Source organism: Barbatula barbatula (genome assembly GCF_947034865.1).
Source record: "Barbatula barbatula genome assembly, chromosome: 16".
Lineage (NCBI taxonomy): Eukaryota > Metazoa > Chordata > Actinopteri > Cypriniformes > Nemacheilidae > Barbatula > Barbatula barbatula.
The window spans coordinates 1,248,120-1,254,170 of NC_136779.1; positions in this window are offsets into that span (position 1 = coordinate 1,248,120).

Sequence of the window (6,051 nt, forward strand, 5' to 3'; positions counted from 1 at the left end):
CTCTTGGTTTTTCTGTGTCTGATGTCTCCAGTTTATTTCTGCTGAATTAATTGGTCCCTGAATGAATTCAGTTGACAGGGTAATTCATCATGAGTTTAGTCTGACAGAGGGAGGGGGGAGGAGAGGAGAGCTGAACGGGAGGAACGAGTGGGAAAGAAAAACGCTTGATCATTTTGCTATTATTCTCTCTGTTAAAGGAATAATTCACCCAACGATGAAAATTCTGCTATCATCATTATTTAACTTTCTGATGTTCTCGAGAGACATGATAACTTTGACTCGATCGCAGTCAATTCTTCTGTTCCTTGTAACTTTTATATGCAATCCTGCTGCGATGCGCAAAGTGTTGTTTACCCTGACATCAAGTATGTCTCTTCATTTGTTATATTTGATCACATGTCAATTAAAGATTGGTCACAATGGCTGATTTGTCACTGTATTGTTTAAACATTGCATAACAATGGTTTTACTATACAATTCATGGTTTTACTATAGTAACAACAAATTAATGGTTTTGCTTCAGTTACCATAGTATTACCATAGTAAAACAGAGTACCAAAGTACAGCTTAAAAACATGGTTACTGCACTTACTAGGGCTGTTCAACGATTAATCGCATGCAGAATAAATGTTTGTGTTTAAATAATTTAGTTATTATAAACACAAATAAACATATATATATATATATATGATAAGAATATAATATTTAGAAATGTTTATATAGAATGTAAATTATATATAATATGTGTTTTTGGATGCGATTAATCACGATTAATCGCTGAATTGCCCCAACTTTAATAATAACATGGTACATTTTCAATGGCTGTAGACCTTAAACGTGTTTGTGTTTCACAAAAGCAAATAATATGAAAAGCAAATAAAGTCATTGCTTCATTCATTGCTTAATTTACATGAAGATGCTATTGCGTCCTCGAATTTAACATGACCTTCACAAAAAAGGCAGCAGTTCACATGATTGCAGTCTCTCTTTATGGCTAATTTTGTGAGATTTTGTTTTATATACTGTATCTTAAATGTAAAATAACCTGCTCTGTTTCAATATACGCGACTGTGTTTACAGTTTCATATAAAGGTTTGTGGCTCTTTAATTCACCATTGTACTTTGATATTAACATTTACATTTAGGTATTTGGCAGACGCTTTTATCCAAAGCGACTTACATTGCATTATCCAAAACGTTTTACATAGGTATCTGCACTCCCCTGGGATCGAACCCACAACCTTGCGACGTTAACGCAATGCTCTTACCACTGAGATGCAGGAAAGCTGGAAATATAAGTTATTTACTTATCTTTTTTAGAAATATCCATAGGATATGCATTAAATCTATAAACATTGTCTCTATCTTGAATCGAATCAAGAGCTTGTGAATCGGAATCGGACATCAGAATCGAGACCCAGCCCTAGTCAGCCACGTGATTGGAAGATTAAGGCAGCATGCGGTTGACACGCAGGACCCCTGACTGGCCGTCATTCTGCCTGCAGTAATCACATACGTGCATAACATTAGCTTTTAATTGCATCATGTATCACACAATAGCCATTAGCACTAATGATTGAGTGGTGGGAGGGAGGCGCTTTGGCTCTGGATGGACCGGCCAGCTTGTTGGCGGTGCTTGAGTGAGTTTCATCTCTCTGTCCTTATGAAAATGAACCATGGTTTTATTATAGTAAAAGTGAAATGGCAATACTATTTGTATTCAGTTTAGTCTTTACCTCCATCCTCCTGACATCCAGCAGACAAGAATCACACAAAAATTCTTATTCAGATGGAATTAGATTCATGGCTTTGAAGTGACAGCTCTGCTGTTGTGAGTGATGCTGTGAATGATTTCTGATAGGAAGATATGAAACCTGTGTGGTGCTGTTTGTTTAGGAGCTCATGAGATTTGATGAGATGACAAACTCGTAACCAAATCTGTAATTGTGTCATAATGGTGCTTTTCTTAAAACAAGCTGTAGGTAGATGTTGTTAAATGCCTGTTCGGTGTTCACTGGATTGTGAAAATGCAACACATTTATGACCTGATGGGAAACAAGTGCTGCTAAAATGACATCAGTTTGTTTGAATCATGCATGGCTTGCTAATTCATCAAAGTGACATGTTTGTTTAGACCTCGGTGATGGACAGAAAAAAATGTGAAAACAAGAAATACATACCCTCGGATAGAAAGAGGATACTTTGATTCAGATGTGATTTTCCTCAAATTTGTATTGTTGGATGTTTTTAACTTAAAGAAAGCTTTTGTAAACAAAGTAAACAACTAACAACTATTATAAAAGTAATGAACGAGACACAATAAAATAAGTTTAACTTTTATGCATTTGATAAAATAGTTAAAATAGGATCAAATAGATGAAATGGTTACAGTATGAACTGCATGAGATCATCAGTATGTGTGTTTCCAGGGATTCGAGTTATTCAAGTTTTGTTTTTAGTTTTAATTATATTTTATATTAGCTTTTATTTTTAGATTTGTATGTTTATTTTAGTAAATTTTTTAGTTATTTAGATTTATGCTTTAATAATTTAATAATTTATTTGTTGCTAAAACTTATTTTTTTCTTTGTTTTCTTTTAGTCTTTATTTTAATATCATAATTTCAGTGCGTTTAACTTAATTAAACAAGGTAACATTTACATTTTTCGTGTTTATTCTAAGTTTTTCCAAACATTTTAGGCCAATATTTTATTTATTTTCAATGAAGAGAAACATTTTCAAAGTTTTAATTTTAGAAAACTAAAATAGTCTAAAATAAATACTGCTGGTTATCCCATTTGGTTTGAAAAGTCGTGTTTTTCAGTAGATAATACATCTTAACATGTGCTGTAGGGTCTCCTTGTGTCAAATGCTGTCTGAAGATTTGTGTTCTTGTGTAGAGTCTGTGTTGATATTTTAACATAATATAACAAGTGTGCGTTTGTGTGTGACAGTGACAGGTGTTTTTCTATACAGCCCTTCTGATCACAGCCAATAGTGTCTCGTCTCTCTCCCTGTCTGTTACTTCTCCCCTCCCCGCATCCCCGTCATCTGGCACGCTGACGTTACGCTCCGTTTGATTGGCAGATGCATCCCGGTTCACAGTTTACTGGTTTCAGTGAAAGAGCCAGATATGCCAATTTAGACAAGAGTGACAAAAAGTTTCCATTTAAACTGAATAATTTTACCACAGGGAATTCTCGGCTCAGGGAGGAGAGGAGTCAACGGTGGATGTTCCTTCTCCTAACAAGCCCTGAATGACAAACACAGACGACAGGCCCACGGATCAGATGTGTGGGATATGCACACTTTAAAGTGTGCAGTGAGCATTATTCTACATTTCATTATCAACATAAAGTTCATATAGACACAATCTGCAGACCTATTTCACAATTTGAGGACCAGTCAATTCAAAACCAGTGGTTGGTTTCTGCAGAATATATCAAAAATATCTATTAAATGACGTCTGATGCTTATTTTCTTTGTAGAAGTTCGTAGATATAAATGTAACCATCAATTTTATTCACAATCAAAGGGCAAGCTAAATCCACTCCCTAAAAATATTTTACTTCATTCTTTATAAAGAATCAATAATGATGCATGAATAATACAACCTTTTTCCTATTTTTTCATATTTCTGCAAATGTTGTCACATTTGTTTGTCTTTTTTTCTTGTGCACACGGCTTAGAAAAGACAGGTTAGGATTTTTCTTGATTTTTCTAAATTGAAATATCGTGTTGTGAATGTTGTAGTTATGGATTTCTACACAGCCGAGCTTCTTCGTTGACGTACAAAATTTATTTTTCATTTCAACAATGATTGAAACCTTAGATTCCATCGTACACCAAATCCATCTTCACACAATAGCGAATAAAGGACAACACTGTCCGCCGCCTTAGTGTTTCCAGTCAAATGTCACTTTTAATAATAAATTAAAGAGAAATTGACTTTTTATAAATAAATATTACAAGAGGAGTCAAATGAAACCAAATCTATGATAAAGCTGATTCTGTTTGACATGGATTGGGATGTTTGTAGTCATGCAGAAACGTGAACGATGAAATCATTGATTTTATGGATTGAAAAAAAGCATTTCATAGATTTAGAAGCTCATACTGTATTAGTTGTGTTAATATCATATTTTTCTCTCACAGTTGTCGTATCCCAAAGAAATGTGATGTTTTATTTCATTTATCTACAGACTATCTGGTTGATGAATTCATAGAAAAGGGCCTTTAAGATTTCAGAATGTATTTACAGTTCATAAATGACATTTCACACAAAATTATTTAAAAAAAAACATTGTTTCACTTAATAACATAAATAATGAATAAATCAAACATGTCAGTAGTTTTATAATTACACATATGTGTTTTCTTTGCTATGCATAGGATTTGTACACACATTGAACATGTTTTGACTACAATACTGCTCGTACAATGTAACAATAGACTGTAAATGAAAGGAAATCGTCAACAAAAGTCTTTGGCAAATGTGCTACATTCTCTCACCTGTAAAACATAAAATAAAACCAAAGTCATATGTTCAAACACAAAACTTAAAGGGGGAAGTTCACCCAAAAATAAAACTTCCTTCACCTTTAAATTGTCCTTATGTCATGTCAATCCTGAATGCGTTTATTTCTTCTGCAGAACACAAAAGAAGATATTTTGAAGAATGTTTATAATTAAACAACATTGAACCCCAAACCACATTTCTCAAAATATCTTCTTATGTTTTTGACAGAAGAAAGACTCAGATACAGGTGAATAAATAATGGCAGAATTAATATTTTTCAGTGAACTGTCCTTTAAGAGTACATGGTGAAAATGTGAAATGTGTGAAATTGCACTTGTTGTAAAGCATTGAGCAGCTGTTGTGTCTAACTTTTTGTGTTTTGTTCCTCAGAGTTCTGAAAAGTAAATCATAAAGCGAATGACCAGCGCTCATCCCATCTGAAGCACCGAGGACGTCTGTAAACAGGTTTGAAGGTTTAAGTGCTTTATCTCATCAGTAGTATAGATTTATCTCAAATGCTTCAATTAAAAACGGATCGGATAAAACACTCAAGATCTGAACGCTCCAATTTTGCTCTTTAAGAATCAAAATGAAAAATATGTTCATGAAACAACACGACCCTTAGTGCACAAACATAAAGTGGGCAAATTCACGCAACAGATCCATCGCTTTTGTGCGTCATTTCTGGTCATAGAAAACAAACGCAGTTTAAAGACAGATGTCTGTTTACATCAAGTGATGCTCAAATAATAAGGAAAAGGGTTGTAATAGGGATTTGTTTTAGAAGCTCGCTGTGGTCTGAAGCGCATTAGTGGAGTGATGCTATAAATTCCCCCCTGAGAATTTGATACGTAATTTCATGGCAATGAAAAACAAATGAAAAGAACCCATTCATACTGTAATGTCCTTCATGATATCTTTGCAATTATATATATGTAATAAAATGAAATACAATAAAGTTGATCTTCAATCAGGTCCAGGACAGACAGCAGATCTGATTTCGTCTCGTTCACATTTGATTGTTTCTCACATCTGCTGACGTCAAAGGAGAGCAGTTCAACTGTTTGTTCGTTGTTTCCATGCGTTTAAGTATATATGAAGGAAGAGCTTACGGTGCACAGGAGTGAAATACGAAGGTTTGAGTTCTTGTAGGTTTTGATGTTCAGCAGTCATGCGTTGGATTGAGTTTTCCATGTTGTCAGAAAGACTAGACGCGTTCATCCAGAGTGATGCTGTTTGCAGGTATTCGTACATAATGCAAAACATCATATGTGTGCGCTTTGGACGTACACTGAAACACACAATATCTATGTCTTGACAACATATAAAACATAAAGAAAATAGTTTAAAATTCAAATTGCCATAACCTTTAGTAAATTTTATACCCAGATACAATCGAATTAAAATAATACCTTTATCCTATGAAAGCTGTCTATACTTTGATAACAAGAACGACCCATAGTGCCCAAAATAAACGTGTGCTGGACGCACAACTTGCATACGAATACCCACAAATGCGACATTGGTTCATT